Here is an 8,459-nt window from a genome sequence, read left to right as displayed (position 1 = left end):
TACTAAACAAAACATTTTCATTGTATTCTAATATAGTCAGAAATAATACAATTTCAAATATGTCTTACAAATTAAATGTTAGTGATTTAAAACATTTTATGTTATATTCAGTTTTTGCACCATGTCAGATGTTAGTTTTGGAAGACTTCTCATCCTGGTTACGTGAACCGACCAAAGTTCCCTTTCTCAGAGTAATTCAAGTGATAATGTCCTCCACCTTCCTGCATACTGTATGTTAATTTATGACCTGCTGTCTTTAATGATAAGACCCCAGGGGTCTGAGCCGAAATTCTCCTGCAGATCTCTATTCTCCTTTGTACTTTAGATGCTTAACCCAGCAATAGTTCTTCGGGTTTTAAATCACTCACACAAACCTGTTCAAGATTAAGAAATTCGTTCTAAAAGGTTTAAACTGTGTTAAACACTAAAAATAGTCATTTTTCCTCAACATCCGTCAAAGAAAAAAATTATTTTATTTCCAATTTGTAGTCAGCAAACAAAACATTTATTATTTCTCTGCGAGAACGTTTTTGAAATCAGGTAACATTTCACGAAATGACGTGATTAGAAGACGGCAGAACTCTGGTCGTTTCCTGATCCCTCAGCAGGAGAAAACCCCCGCAGAAGCGGATCAGCTGCGCTAGACGCTCCAAAGCCTCTGGTCGGTTAAAGCGACCAGATCAGAGATGATTCTCTGACAGATATTGTTCTTATAATGATTAATAATGAGCTCCACGATGTTCTCTGTGCGTAAAGTTGAAACTGTCTGCGCACCAAGTGGTCAGCTGCACTTGATCACATTCTGGACAGAAACCAGCGAACTGCTCTCTGTTCTTATCAAGATGAGGGTGAGGAGGGAATCTTACATATTAAGTTTTTACTGGTTTTGTTCTTAAGACACCATTAAAGTAAGCAGTGTAACTATATATTGTATATTTGGCGTTAGTCGTCTCATGTGTGATTAATTGGAGCGTAACGGTGGAGCATTTATTGCCCAGCGCACTGCGCTTGTTTCTGTCTAACGGATCTGCACTTTAATTTCTTTCCTCTCTCAACAGTCAGCTGCTATTCCTCTACTTAAACTACAATAAGTAGATCAACACAACTTGATCACACATTCTTCACACTTTAGGTTTTCTCTGTGTGCTGCAAACTCATTAAATGTAAACTCATGAGAAGCCCGAACCACCATCAGGCAAATAATTCTGGTCCGACCCGAACTATTTTTACCTGTCAAATTACCTGTCAAAACAGAGCTTCCTAACCAAGGTGTCCATAACTCTTCAACACGCTATCAGCTTCCGGTCAGAAAGACGCATTTAGTTCAGTCCATGAGATGATATTCAGAAAGGATCTTTAATTTGATTAATTTTAGTTTCCTCTGCGATGAACTCTTAGCGTAAAAGTCTATCATGTCTCCATGTGCGCCAGTCAAAGGTGTTAATTATAACATGTCAAATGACAGAGGGGCTTAAAAAATAACCAAATATTCAGTTTGGTTATTTTTTTAAATTATATATATATAAAAAATAGAAAAAAAAATTCCCTTCTCACCCTCTGCGGGTGGTCTGTTTCATCCTCTGAGCTCGGGTCCTCTACCAGAGGCCTGGGAGCTTAAGGGTTCTGCGCAGTATCCTGGCTGTGCCTAGAACTGCACATTTCTGGACTGAGATGTCTGATGTTGTTCCTGGGATCTGTTTTAGCCACTGCTCCAGTTTGGGGGTGACTGCGCTGAGGGCCCCGATGACCACAGGCACCACTGTGGTCTTCACCTTCCAGGTCTTTTCCAGTTCCTCCCTGAGGCCCTGGTATTTCTCCAATTTCTCATGCTCCTTTTTCCTGATGTTGTAATCACTTGGTATTGCTACATCCACCACAACGGCTTTCCTCTGTTCTTTATCCACCACCACAATGTCCGGTTGGTTCGCCATTACCATCTTGCCTGTCTGGATCTGGAAGTCCCACAGGATCTTAGCTCGGTCATTCTCCACCACCTTTGGGGGTGTTCCCCACTTTGATCTTGGGGCTTCCAGTCCATATTTTGCACAGATGTTCCTGTGCACTATGCCCGCCACTTGGTTATGTCGTTCCATGTACGCTTTCCCTGCCAGCATCTTGCACCCTGCTATTATGTGTTGAACTGTCTCAGGGGCCTCCTTGCACAACCTACACCTTGGGTCTTGTCTGGTGTGGTAGATCTGAGCCTCTATTGCTCTGGTGTTTAGGGCCTGTTCCTGGGCGGCCAGGATGAGTGCCTCTGTGCTGTCCTTGAGTCCAGCTTTCTCCAGCCATTGGTAGGTTTTCCTGACATCAGCCACTTCAGTTATTTGTCGGTGGTACATCCCATGTAGGGGCTTGTCTTCCCATGATGGTACTTCCAGCACCTTGTCTTCTGTTCCCCATTGCCTGAGACATTCGCTGAGCACATCGTCCGTTGAGGTTTTGTCCTTGATGTATTTATGGATCTTGGATGTTTCATCCTGGACAGTGGCTCTCACACTCACTAGTCCTCTGCTTCCTTCCTTACGGCTCGTGTACAGTCTCAGGGTGCTGGATTTGGGGTGGAACCCTCCATGCATGGTTAGTAGCTTCCTAGTCTTAACATCCGTGGCCTTCATCTCTTCCATTGGCCAGCTAATTATTCCGGCAGGGTATCTGATTACTGGTAAGGCATAGCTGTTTATTGCACGGATCTTGTTCTTGCCATTGAGCTGGCTTCTCAGGACTTACCTTATTTGTTGGAGGTATTTGGCTGTGGCTCCTTTCCTTGTGACCTCATCGAGGTTGCCATTTGCTTGTGGTATTCCTAGGTACTTGTAGCTGTGCTCTATGTCTGCTATTGTTCCTTCTGGGAGTGAGACCCCTTCTGTGTGGGTGACCTTCCCTCTCTTTGTAACCATCCGGCCACACTTCTCTAGTCCGAATGACATCCCAATGTCAGTGCTGTAGATCCAGGTGGTGTGGATCAGTGAGTCGATGTCTCGCTCGCTCTTGGCGTACAGCTTGATGTCATCCATGTAGAGGAGGTGACTGATCGTGGCCCCATTCTTGAGTCGGTATCCGTAGCCAGTCTTGTTGATGATTTGGCTGAGAGGGTTCAGGCCTATGCAGAACAGCAGTGGGGACAGAGCATCTCCTTGGTATATGCCACATTTGATGGACACTTGTGCAAGTGGTTTGCAGTTGGCTTCAAGGGTGGTTTTCCACAGCCCCATCGAGTTTGCAATGAAGGCTCTTAGAGTCCTATTGATGTTGTACATCTCTAAGCATTCAATGATCCAAGTGTGTGGCTTTGAGTCATAGGCTTTCTTGTAATCAATCCAAGCGGTACACAGGTTGGTGTGTCGGGTTTTGCAGTCTCGGGCGACTGTGTGGATATATATATATATACATTTTTAAAATGTGCGCACACACATTTTAAATTTTGCCCCCCCAGACCTCTGGGGCCCCCCCAACTTTAAAAGTCTAGCTCCGTCACTGGGTGTCACAAGTTTCCCAAATCTTCTGTCTAGAATTGAAAGCAGACTATGAGATGTTTTTAGATGTAAAGATTTATCAAAAATGTTTTGTTTATCATTCATCATTTCCCCCTTTTGTTTTCTTATCTAAATAGAAAACGAACATTTCTGACAACATTTCTATTGTTATCAGAAATATTGTTCAGAGACTCCTTTTCTATATATATTTTTTTAAATGTCCAACTGAAACTGTACTGCAAAGGCCAAAAGTTTTATTATTTTAAACAAGTTCAGATCAGAATTTGGATTGCTTTCCTTAAAGGCATTGTCAATGTTCTGTTTGAACAGACAAAAGAAGAATTGATTAATTTAGGCAGAGGAGCTCTCAACGCCTTGCGTTTCTTGAGCAAAGTCACGGATTGACTCTCCAGTTGTTTTCCGAGGGCAGTACGCCCCGAGGGTAAAACCGACAAAACCTAGCCTTAACCTTCCCTGCGTCCAGTAGAAGGTCGGGGACGGCCAGCTCCCACTGCAAGCCAATCTACCATTTTACTTCAGCTCTTAACTTTTAAACTCTTAACCCTTAATTTTTTTAAACTTTTAACTTTAACTCCTACCTTTTAACTTTTAAACCCTTATCTTTTAACTTTTAAACTCTTAACTTTCTCCTATTAACTGAAATTTATACAGACTTGAGAAAAAGTACAATGGTGTATATTAAGGAGCAAGTGTCCTTACCTTTCATGTGGGGCCTACACCAGGGTACTGTTCTGGAAAGTCTGCGCCTGAACGGCCAGTCCAATCGCCGCTCATGTGTCAACACAAAATCATCCTCTGCCACCAACTGTTGGGAATAGAAATCCCAATCGATGAATTATAATTTGTATTGACAAACGAAGCATAAAATCAGCCAAGAAAAGCATTCAGACTTCACTTGTTTTATTCACTTTCAGCGCTGAAAGGAGACGCTTTAACCATTACATCCGAGAAGAGTTTCTAAAAAAGTCTGTAGCGTCTGAGGAGAAGGAGGAGGGTAACTGATTATATGGACTGAAGACACTCCCTGAAATCACACCATGTCTCTGTGGCCTGAGAAAACGTTTCTTTTTCATGAGAAATGAACCTTGGTGTCTAACAGAATCAAACATGTAACTCTTTACTATGGGTCTTTTGTCTAACAGCGTGTGACTCTTTCTCGACCTTGGTAAAGCGTCAACACTTGCTCAACCTTCTCGACGAACAAGACGACAGCTCCACTCATGCGAGCTGCCGACTTGATGGACCCATGTCCAATCACCTCTCCAACCGCCAGACAAACTTCCTCCACGCTACACGGGGAACCGGCGCCCACCTTGACGCCGTTCTTCCGTGTCAGCGTGGAGAAAGCCCCACCACCAGACACCATGGCGTTGTCAGACGCCGGCCAGCCAGGCACGCCTGACGGCCACACCCGAACCCAAATAAAACCCCCTAAAAACGTGACAAAACTAACACAAAATCACAACTAAACAATTAACATAAACACCAAGTGAAAAAACAGTAAGAAAAAACACAAAGATAGAAGTTGAACACTCGCTCTCTCTTTCGCTCTTCTTCCGCTCTCCACTCACCCTCCTCTCACACGAAGAAGAAGAAGAGGAAGAAGATTTTATTTTATTTTTTTAACAAAACGTTTATTTACAATGATTTAGACAATAAACTTACATAATAATCAGGTCAATGAAAACCAAATAAAAACAATAAATATTTACATTAGCAGCTTGTTAAAATTTAGTTCTCCCTGATTAGAAATGGTGCACAGTACATTGTTAAAACCCCATAGCTGTATAAAAGCTCTCATATTCCCAGTGGATCTGCGGAAGCAAAACTCCAGCCTCAGCCTAGCTTTGACGTTGCACTTCCACAGAGTCACGCCATCAAGACGAGGACCAGCCTGGAGTCTGTCTCTTCGTGATAAATAAATCGCCATTTTGGCTTTGGTAATTAAAAAATGTAAAATCTGGCCTTTTGGTTTGTTGGCTTTGTTAAAACGCAGTCCATAAATAAATAAAGAACTGGTAAAAACAATGCCAAAACAGCTAAAAACACTCATCAATAAACTAAAAAATGTCATCAGTCTCTTATAATCAATAAAAGCATGATAAACACTCTCAGACAGACCACAGAAAGGACACTCATTTAAAACCCCTGGACTAAAAACCAATAAAAACGAGTTGGTGGCGATGGAGCCATGTAAAATCCTCCATTGTAGGTCGCCATTCTGTTTTTTTATCGGCGGTTTGTATAGGGTCCTCCACTGAGGGGTCTGTTCTCCCAGGCGGTCTGCCCACACGCACACTGGTCTTTTTCGTAGAGTTCTTTCATTTATGACTTTGACACAGTTTTTATAGAGTACTTTGGGACCCGTACTCTGGAGGCTCATCTGTGAGTCGCTGCTGGCTAGTAGGGGACCGCTGTCGTTTGTAAAGCTGGTGTTCAGGGTCAGACCGGGACCGGGTCTGTCGGATCTGGTGAAGCCTTTTGTTCCTGAAGGAGATGTAGGAGATGCCTCTCCCCGGCCGTCATCATCTCCCTCAAGCGGTCCAGGAAGCGCTGCACAAGTCTACTGGACCGGACCCCCAGCAGAGTAGCAACGGCCTGGGCGTTGGAGAGATCCAGTCCAGCTGCCTCCACCAGATGTTTCATGGTCATCATCTTGGACTTGCACAGCGCCTCCGACAGTCCTGGTACTGTGCCGCAACACACGTCCAGTCTGGACCCACAGACCAAAGGCTCTTCTAAAAACCAATGCAGAGAATCATGCGTTTTTGCTCTTTCCAATTTAAAAAGAGCACAGGATTTAAAAACACCCTGATAAAACTGAGGCAACCCTTTTAGCTTTAAAAAACTAAAATCAGGATACAGCTGGCCACATCCCTCCACACAGGAGATCCTGTCAGGTATTTCTGAATAAACTGTAGACGAAAAGTTGCTGTTCTGCTGGCCAGGTGGACAAGGCCCTGGCCACCCTCCTCTCTTGATAAAAGCAACACAGACTGTGGCACCCAGTGTTAGACCATTCCAGAAAAAATTTACCATCTCTGACTGTATTTTTGAAAGCAGGCCAGGTGGTGGGTCTTAAAACATTGAGTTTGTGCCACAGCTGTGATGCTACGAGGTTATTTAAAACCAACACTCTGCCCCGGTATGACATCTGGGAGTGCAGCCACCTCCATTTTGACAATTTGTTTGTCCTGCAGGTTACCCTTTTTGGGCAGCAGGGTGGTGACTGCCCTGCGGCAGGACAAGGGGAGTGAACCAGTGGACAGACTTTCGTTGCAGATGTTGAGCAGGTCTTTACCCAGAATGTCCCAGTAGGCCTTGTAAAACTCCACCATGAGCCTGTCAACGCCCAGGGACTTCTGGCCCTGCATACTGAGGAGAGGTGTGTGGAGTTCTTGGAGCCCCAGGGGGCGCTCCAGCTCGGAGTTAGTCTCCTCGGAGACCTGGGGTAGTTTGTCACAGAACTCCCGGAACAGTTCCTCATTCTCCTTGTATTCGCTGTGGAACAGAGAACGGTAAAACTCCACAGCCCTCCTCCTTAACTCACCTGGTTCACTCAGTTGTTGCCCTGTGTCCAACAGCAAGGAGTGGATCAGCTTCCTCTGCCTGTGCTTCCTCTCCAAGCTGAAGAAAAAGCTAGAGGGAGCATCCATCTCTGTGATGTTCTGTATCCGGGACCTGACCAATGCGCCTTGGACTTTATTCTCCAGCAGGTTTGCTAAAGTTAGCCTTTTGGATTTGAGAGCTTCAATATGCTCTCGATTTCCTGTGGATTCACTAAGTTGGTCTAATTCCACGATATTCATCTCCAGATCTCTGATAGATCTGGTAATGTCACGGGTGACATTGAGAGTGTGCTGTTGACTCAGCAGTTTTATCTGTACTTTTCCGTGGTCCCACCACTGTTTAAGACTGGTAAAATCAGACTTTCTCTGTCTAAAACCAGTCCAAAAATAACTTAAAACCTCCTTAAAACCCTGATCATAGGTTAAGGCTGAGTTAAAATGCCAGTAAGCGCTTCTAGGTAAAATGTTTCTGATAAAAACACTAGCTAAAAGCAACAAGTGATCTGTAAAAGCCACTGGTAAAATCTGGCATGTTTTAAACACATTAAAATTGTGTTTAAAACTAGGGGGGCGCTGGCCCAAAAAAGAGAAACACTGATTTAGTTGGTAATGTTGCATGTTCTAAATTACTTGCAAAAACAATGACTGAAAGCACTCTTATTTAATGTTGAGGGATTTTTGCCTGTAAGGCAGGGGTGTCAAACTCCAGTCCTGAAGGGCCGCTGTCCTGCAGTTTTTAGATGTGCCACAGGTACAAAACACCTGAATCAAATGGCTTAATTACCTCCTCAGTTCTCCAGAGCCTTGCTAATGACCTAATTATTCTATTCAGGTGTGGTGCAGCAGAGGCACTTCTAAAAGTTGCAGGACACCGGCCCTCGAGGACTGGAGTTTGACACCCCTGCTGTAAGGCAAACCTTTAGGGCACAGACATTTTACATTTTGTTTTGAGTTGAAATGTACTGAAGTCTTATTTAAGTTTGAGTGTTTATAGCAACGGTATAGTTAATTTCTATCATAACTGTAAGTTTCAGGCTCAGGATTTCTTTTTTACTTTAAGCCCTGCTCTCAGTCCATTTTAAATGTCACTGGGATGTTCCCAATGTTCAATGTGGTGCTCCTTTCCATTTAAAGGTTTTAACTTCATCCACAGTGAGATTGTATTTGGTTGTGCTCTTTAATTAATTCGAATTGTCTTGCCATTTCAGTTGCATGTTGCAATGTCATCTTTCATCTACAGGCCTTATATTTTTATAGAATGCTAGTAAACGTTTGAAGCTTGAAGGGTACAGACAATTTACTCCCACCATCATTTCTACATGTTTACTACGCATTGCTGGACAATGTGTAGTAAACACATCCACTGTATGTTTAAGCAGGGCAGTCGTTATTC

The sequence above is a fragment of the Poecilia reticulata genome, chromosome 17 (assembly GCF_904066995.2).
Source record: "Poecilia reticulata chromosome 17, P_reticulata-male-v2, whole genome shotgun sequence".
NCBI classification, from domain to species: Eukaryota; Metazoa; Chordata; class Actinopteri; order Cyprinodontiformes; family Poeciliidae; genus Poecilia; species Poecilia reticulata.
This window is presented reverse-complemented; position numbering follows the sequence as displayed.